The sequence below is a fragment of the Capsicum annuum genome, chromosome 11 (assembly GCF_002878395.1).
Source record: "Capsicum annuum cultivar UCD-10X-F1 chromosome 11, UCD10Xv1.1, whole genome shotgun sequence".
In the NCBI taxonomy this organism is placed as follows: Eukaryota; Viridiplantae; Streptophyta; class Magnoliopsida; order Solanales; family Solanaceae; genus Capsicum; species Capsicum annuum.
The window spans coordinates 135285327-135294541 of record NC_061121.1 but is presented as its reverse complement, the minus strand read 5'-3'; the positions used below and the strand labels follow the sequence as shown (position 1 = coordinate 135294541).

The 9215-nt window shown below is 28.7% G+C and overlaps 1 pseudogene; it reads left to right on the top strand.

The window, feature by feature from the left end:
• The first annotated feature begins 625 nt into the window (after positions 1-625).
• LOC107846445 overlaps positions 626-9215 on the top strand; it is an 87461-nt pseudogene continuing 78871 nt past the window's right edge.

Genomic DNA, 9215 nt, shown 5'->3' with positions numbered 1-9215 from the left:
TATAATGGGAGATAAGAGATGATGTCCATTCAAGACGCGCAGGGATTCAAAAAAGAATTTGTGTTAGTTGATGAAGATTAGGGCTTCAAGGGTCTAAAAGAAAAGAGAGGGGTCGAGCATTAAAGTGATTATTTCTTCTTTTTTCTTTTTTTTTTTATAATCTTCCTAATAGTTCAGATATGAAAAGAGCCAAAACAATTCACAATATTTTAAAATTGAGAATGCAGCGGTGAAACTTAGGGAGAGAGATATGAAACGACATGTTCTACAGCTAGCTGGAAACACAAATTAAATTGGCAGGTGGCTTTTCACTTTTAACTTAAAACTTAAAAGATACGCAGCATATGTAAGTAGTCAACTCTAAAATCTAAAATGTCCATGATTTCAATCTAATTGACCTAAAACAGATATGTCGATACCATGTCTTCTTTAATATAAAGAAAAAAAATCTCTCTCAAATTTAATTTAAATATAATTGTTACTATTCTGAAAAAATATCATTCATAAATTAGGACGAGAAAATATTATCTCATTTCATTTCATCCCCCCACCACCCCTAAAAAAACTTGTGCCACTTCTAGCACCGAAAATATAAGTCAAATAATAGCTCCTCCCTCTCCCAATAATGGCAAGCTGGATTGCCAATGATACTGTTGTGCCACTCCTAACGCCAAGATTGAACAATGAATAAGATGATGAACTGCATAGCCCAATTAGACCATAGTCAAATGATTCTTTTATTAATAATTCTTTATTCAAAGCAGATTCAGATGATATCCAACAAATTCATGGAATTAAAGATTTTGTCCGAGAGTTCTCAGCGGAGTCAAAGAAACTATGGTATCTTGCTGCTCCAGCCATTTTCACTTCCATTTTTCAATACTCTATTGGTGCCACTACTCAAGTATTTGCTGGTTATGTTGGTACCATCCACAATGTGGCGGATCGAGGATTTTTATCAAGTGGATTCAATCTACAATAAGTAAAAACATTAAGAAACAAGCAAAATAAAATTTAATAAACCAAAATATATTATTACAATTCTATTCTACTAATTTTTATTTCGTAAAATCTATTCATAATACTCTCACAAAAGACGGAATTAAATGTTTTCTTCTCCACATAAGGCATCATACAAGTGACGTATTTTTTTTTTCTGAGTTAAGTTTTCAAAGGTTCTAAAATTTGACGAGAAATAATGCGAATTGGCAATTACTTAGTACGATTTTTTTAATTATAACAAAATAAAAGTTGCCTATTTGACTCTTTGATTTGAAAAGAAAAAGGGGATTGGGGATTATATTTAATCCTTTTATATTTGAAGTTAATATTATAATAATAAAAAGATTAAAACACAATGTTTTAGGCTAATTAAGGGAGAGAACGGACAATGGACATTAACATCCAAAAAAAAAATTGAGGAGTCTGGAATCAAAATATGCCATGAAACTAAAAGAAATATCAAACTATGTCATGTATTTAAAATGTTATCATAATATGTTTAACTTTCTTTTTAAGAGAGTTATATGTATTATTTTTAACAAAAGTTCAGAAACGGAGTTAAAATTTTAGAAAAGTACATAACTTTCTTTTTAAGGGAGTTATGCATTTTTTTTTATATAACTCAATTAAAAAGAGAGTTATGTAATAGAAGTTACATAACTTTCTTTTTAAGTGAACTATGCATTTTTTTTACATATCTCACTTAAAAAGAGAACAAAATGCATCTCTCTTTTATAAGCCTACAAACACATGAAAAAAATTAGACAACACATAAGAAAACTAGATGATGATAGTTCAATTATTTCTCATAATTAATATAAGCATATTATTAATCCCACATATAATAACCTGCCCTTCTTTTTCATTATGGTCTGTTTCTTTCCTTTTTTTTCTAAAAATGAATCCGAATAATATAGGGGTGAAACTCGACAAATCATGACGAAAATGTGTTATTCACATTTCATTTGATAGCCAGAGACGGATTGAAAGTTAAGCATTGAAAATTCTAAAGATTCTCGATGGTGGGGGGAGGGAGATAGAAATGTGAAAGTATCGATGCAAATTCATAGAGTCATTTGATTAATCGCGTATCATATTCCGTCGTGTATTTAGTTTGTATATACTTAGTTGAGGTTATAACTTTTTTATCGTCACCCATGGAGAAAAGGCTACTGAATTTTTGCAATAAAAAATTACAAGTTCAAGTTAATACTTTCATCCAAATAACACTATTTTATGATATACAAGTTTCTATTTTTATATACTACTGTATATCTGACATTTTATTTAAGTGTGATTTGCATTAGCAAATCTATAAATGACTAAAATTAAAGTCAAAATTCTGAAACAATTTGAAATTTATGACTATTTCAGAATTTTATTCTTATTAAATTACATACTGAGTTACATATTATTTTCACTATAAGTAAAGGTCAACACACTTTTAGAAGTCTACAACACATGAAAAAACTAGACGCCGATAGTTCTATTTTATAAGGCCTTTGCTATGCATTTTGTTCTCTTTTTTAGTGTGTTATGTAAAAAAAACTGCATAACTCACTTAAAAAGAGAGTTATGTAACTTCTATTACGTAACTCTCTTTTTAAGTGAGTTACGTAAAAAAAAAATGCATAACTCCCTTAAAAATAGAGTTATGTACTTTTCTAAAATCTTAACTCCGTTTCTGAACTTTCGTTAAAAATAATATATATAACTCTCTTAAAAAGAGAGTTAAGTATATTATGGTAACATTTTAAATACATGACATATTTTGGTACCTTTTTTAATTTCACGGTATACTTTGATTTCGGACACAAAATTGAGAGTTGCGGCAGGTTTGAACCTGCAACGTTGGGATTAACAACTTTAAAATCAACTCCTATGCATTACTTTAAAATTATTTTTTAAAAAAAATTAATGAAATTGCAAATGTATAAAAGAATTTATTTCAACAAACCATATTATTTAAAGTCGATTTTATATATGACGTATAAAATCACACTTATTCTAAACTCGATCAATTTAGGGACTTGCCTAACAGGGTTTATCGTGATTACCGTTGGGCATTGGAAGTGCATTGCAGACACTATGCGGACAAGAATTTGGAGCCAAAAAACTTGAAATGCTAGGAACTTACATGTAACGATCGTGGATAATCCTCACCTCTACGGCTTTAATTCTAATCTTTTCGTACATTTTTGCCACGCCACTTATCGGTCAGACTGCAGATATATCGAAATGGGCAGGTATTTAGAGACAAATCTATGAAGGATTCTAAAGATTCAACTTAACTCATTGGTTTAGCTCGATTTATTTATAATGCAAAATAGTATAATTAAATTACTTTAATCTAAACCATTGGTTGTATATCCTAAATTCGCATTTGCAGGTACCTTTGCAGTGTGGATGATACCTCAATTATTGAGTATGCATTGAACTTTCCGATACAAATATTCTTGCAAACTTAGAGCAAGATCATGGTGATTGCCGTTACAGCGACAGTTGATTTTACCGGACATACTTTGTTTAGTTGGCTATTGATGCTTAAATTAGGGTAGGGACTGGTGGGTGCCGCAATGGTGGTTCGTAGAGATGGCTAAATTGGTGTACATTTTTAGTGGTTCTTGTGGAGAAGCTTGATCTGGATTTTCTATAAAGGCTTTTCAAAATCTTTGAGAATTCGTCAAACTATCTTGTGCATCTGTCATCATGCTCTAGTGAGTTTCTTAACTCAAATTTCAGTTTTAAAATGTTTAATTATTTCAATATAACGTTCTCTGTTATTAGATTATACAATATTTGAATTTATGTGTAAAGTCCTGTGTGATTAATATAATTTTCGTATAACTAATACAAAGTTTTGTTTTGATGCTAAACTTTGCTCAAGTTATGCAGAGTTTAATATCGAAACAATATTGCATTATTTATTTCTTATTTTAGTATAAATTATAAATGAATCTATGCATTATAATATTTGAAATAGAATGTACATGAAACAAGAATGCATGTGGTTTGTGTGTGTATATATATATATAAGTTTATGCATAAATAATCCCCAACTCCATTGTAAATCAAACGATTATTGAGTTATATCAAAGAAAGAAGAGAAAAGACATAAAGTCACCACTAAAGTTGTCCTGAATTTTTAAAAAGACACTTAAAGTTTGCGGGTTTCTTATTACCCCATTAAACAGTTCTAAAATAATATTATTACATTCATATTTTGTCACCTGCCTTGGAGAGTGTATGCACTCTCTTTAAGAGAGTGAGAAACTCAAAAACAAATTAAAATTTATTTTATTTTTGTTTTTATCTTGCTTAAATTTTTTTCCTTATTCATTTTTTTACTTTTTTCCCCTCTTTCTTCTTTCTTCTTTCTTCTTCATATATCATCTGTCATGGCTATCTTTCCCGTCATTTTATTTGCAACAACTTTATTGATCTTCTTTTATTGCTATCTCTTTGATTTGTTTCTTCAATTTTAAAATTTTATTTAAAAAATTCTTCTCATTTCGAACAATTTTTCAAAACCCAATAAATTAAATTTTAGGAATTCAAAAACTACGAAAGTATCTAGCTTTTTGATAGAAATATTCACAAAACCCATTTGATTTTGAGCAAAAATCACACATAAAGAAGATATTGATAGTAATTTTTAATTTGAAAAAGTTTAACTTGATATATTGAATTTTCAATTTTAATTTTGAATTGACGGTGATTTGGTGATAGACACGACGAGAATGATATTGTATGTGATGGTAATGGTGGCAGCACCAAAAAATTATCAATGAAGAGAAGAAAAAGGTTGGAATTACACAAAAATGAATGAATAGAGAAGAAGGAAGGAAACAAAGAGACCATAAGCTTATAAACTAAGGAAAAATAATAAAAATAAAAATTAAAAAATAAAATAAATTTAACATGTGGCAAACAATAATTAGGGCATGATTTCATTTTCTTTCTAAGAATTGGTATTGACTAAAAAAGAGTGTATTTGTATCAATTTAAAATATTTCGTAGAATAATAAGATCCCATAAAATTTAAATGTCTTCTTATACATTCAAGACAACTTCTATGATTACTTTATGTTTTCCTTAAGAAAGAAAAATGAAACTACACATGTTACACACGTAAGTTACACGTTTATTTGCCCCATCTTAAAACTTTTTACTAGTAGCATTTCCTAAAATTTCATTACAATTCAGACTACTACTATTTATATACGAATAATTTTCTCTTCATTATAATTTTATGAATTATCAAAGGGATAAGTCAGTGAAATACATCTAAATTAGGGTGAAATTGTCAACAACACATTAACATTATGCGAGGGTTCTGTGACACTCTTAAACTAATTTTGTTCATATTTTTTATTCCGTAGAAAGGTAATTGTATTAATATACTACTAGAACTATTAGTTATCCATTGTTCATGTTTCTCATATATATATTATTTATTTATTTACCGAGCTCTTTTTCTCCTCGGTCCACACAGCCAAAATGTAGATCGACATTCTTACACGTTCCTCCTTATTCCTAGGATTAGGAATATGCAAAATCGAACCTACTTTGAAAGTTTATTAATTTTACGAGATAAAAGTGCATGGATCGGGATTATTTTACTCAATTCATATTTTATTTAGTTTATTATTTACCCATATTTAAATGGATATTTCAATTCAATTCATTCAGTTTATTTTTAATCCATTCAAATTTAGTTCAATCTTTCTATTTGTCGTCACTAGTGATGTCATACGTACTATGTGTTATCAATAATGCATTACTATATATAATAGGAGAGAGTTAACATGCTGCAGCACGTCGACATGTCTGCTCGTACTGCTTGCTTCAGCTTTTTCAATCATGATTTTACTATATCAACCCTAGTTAGTTATTATAAGTTATTTACATATTAAAAAATTAATAATATTTAATAAAAAATAAAATAGACATTCATGACATGTATGCTTCAGCTGCTTCAACTGTAATTTTAGTATATCACCCATAATTGATTATTATAAGTCATCTAAGTATTAAAAAATTAATAATATTTAATAAAAAAATAAAACACATATAAAATAATAAATTAATTCTTGATGTTTTAAATTAACTTGACGTCTTATATGAGCCCACTTAAATTTTTTCATGAGTACTTTTTATAGTAATTTTGCTACATCACTTATAATTAGTTTTATAAGTCATTTAACACATGTCTTCTTCGCTGCTCCTATCATGATTTTACTACCATCCCCAATTAATTATTATGATCATCTAAGCACTGTGTCATTTAAATTGGAATAGAATAAAAAGTATTATAAATCACAATATTAAAAACTCAAATTATTTAAAAAATATAATTGACTATCAATGTCACAAAAGTTTGGACAAAAAGAGTAACATATATTATTTAAAAATTACATAAAAAGTATTATAAATTACTATAGTTAACAGCTTAAAACATCTAAAAAAAATTAATTTGTTATATATTTTTTAAAATAATACATAAAAAATTATAAATCACAATAATTCACAACATAAAAAATTTAGAGGTCGACCTGCCTGCTTTGGCACAACTTCATTGGTCCTTTCCCCTGCCTTCATTTTTTCCTTTGTTTTAATTTATTGTCTTATTTTGTTAATCTGTTATATATTTCAAAAAGTACGTAAAAAATACTATAAATCACAATAATTAAAAATTTAAAGAATATAAAAGATATAAAATATTTGGCTGACTCTCGAAATTATATCAGTGTCACTTAAATTGAAATAGAAGAAAAAGTGTTATAAATCTTAATAATTAAAACTTAAATATGAAAAATATAATTGACTATCAATGCTACAAAAGTTTGAACAATTCTCAATATCTCCCATCTACTTAAATTGTGGGAATATGAGAATCTCTTTCGTTGAATTGAAAGAATTTTCTATTAAATGGAAGATGGTTTTACATCAACAAGTAAAGGAAAAATGAAATTATTTTAGTACTTACTTTTAATACTAATTCAAATTGCGTTGTTGTGTCAGAAGAAGGATAGCTATATTGATTTGGTATACTTTAAAGATGCCCTCGATACAATATTGATGATCTCACAAAGATTAAATTACATTGAATTGTCATTTACTGATCTCATCTCTTACTGAATCTATCTTCTTTAACTGTACAAGGATATGAAGCACCGTAAAGATCAATTAGCGAGGTTTTGTGCCGATACAATAATAACTATGTACTTATCTCATAATGTGAGATAAGAATTAGGAATTAACTTATGTAATAGAGTCGATCCACTAAAGTCTTGAGCAGCGGTGTAGGATCAGGTCCCAAAAATAGTAAGTATTTTCTTTCTTATGAAAGAAAGTCTTTTTCAAAGATTCTAATTATTAACGAATTTTGAGAATTTTAGGTGGAATGGGGATTGTAATTCTTTCTACTTCTCTAGGTATAATGACAGACCGAGAAGTTCGACTAGAAGGAATAGGTGGAGAAATTTTGTGTTATACCTGGTAAGCTTTTATAATATCCAAATTGAATTCGAACTTTCCTATTTTTTAAATCTGTAAAGCTCGATTCGCATCATTATGTTCGATAAAAGGAATGAGGAAAGCTGCAATAGAAAAATATTACTTCTAATGTCGAATCAGGATCAACTAAGATAGAAATAAAATATTGGGTCGAACTCTTCTTTGGTGTTAAAGTAATAGCTATGAATAGTCATCGACTTTCGGAAAAGAGTATAAGAATGGGACCTATTATGGGACATACAATGTATTACAAACGTATGATCATTACGTTTTCGAATTGTTCAATCATTTGATAACCAAAGTCATTCTTTGATAAATGATCACTATGAGTGATCAATCCTATTTTCTATCGTTAAGGTGGAGAACTGAACCAAGAATTCTCTTTCTTCATCATGAATCAAATCACTATTCACGACCCAGGATTCAGGGACAAAATTTTTTCAATTCTAATCGATTAGGCGTATTGTGTCGGTTCTTTTGAGTACTATATCTAAAAATATCTTTTGATACCTTATCAACACTTTTCGGACATAACTAGTACATTCCAAAATCACCGTTACTCGAACATCTTTCCCTTTGGCCATAAACCTCTTTTGAATTTTTTATTTACTCAACTCTTCTATTTTCGATTCAAAATGAAGAAAGGATAAAATAGAAGTTACTAACTTGAATCTTTTATTGTTTTTAATACTAATAACTAATAAGATTTTTTTAATTGAATTTTTTCATTTTAATATTTAATATAAATAAATAGAATAAAAAGAAGTTTATTTTGTTCTCTATCTGTCTTTTTTATTCCTAAAAAATGGCAGGTCAATATAGAAGTGAAATAGAAGGCTTAGAAGGGAGATAATGAAATTATGTGTCATACCAGTGATTTAGAGGAGATCTCTCAAAAAGTATTTAGTGCACATTTCGGTCAACTCTTCATCATCAGTGGCATGTATTTTCACGGTGCTCGTTTTTCTAATTATGAAGCGTGGCTTCGATGTTGTTTAAGAAGGAGTTCGAACTCAGGTATGGGCTAAATAAATCAATGAGCCAGTCTCCTTACGAAACTTTCGTTATTAGATTAACTATACACTTCACATGTTTCTTGCAATTCACATGGCATCATCAAATAATACAAGTCTTGGATAAGAATCTACAACTGGAGACAGGGTATGTTCATTATACCCTTCATGACTCGTTTAGGAATAACCAATTCATAGGGTGATTGGAGTATCACAGGGGGGGGGGGGGGACTATAACGAATCTGGGTATAACCACAATTTTAGGTATTCACTTAATCTTGTTAGGTCTAGGTGCTTTTCTTCTAGTATTCAAGGCTCTTTATTTTGGGGGTGTATATGATACCTGGGCTAAGTAGATTATAGATTTTGATGTATATCTATCAGATCGTGTCTTCATGTAACAAATATTTCAATATTGTTGCATCCGGTATTTTTATTTTGTTCTAATAGTGTGATGAAAAATAGATCCGGGAAAGAGACTTTCATTTCCAGTCTCCTAGTTATTTTATTTATTTTATTAAATTTTAGATTTTCTAAAAGAAAAAATAGTAGATTATCTCTTTTTCTAACAGACAAAAGAATCTAAAAATAAATATTTTCTCAAACTTTATTTTTTCGTTTGATCCATGGAAAGATATACTCTGGAGATTTTGATTTATTTATAGAGAAAATGGTCAAATA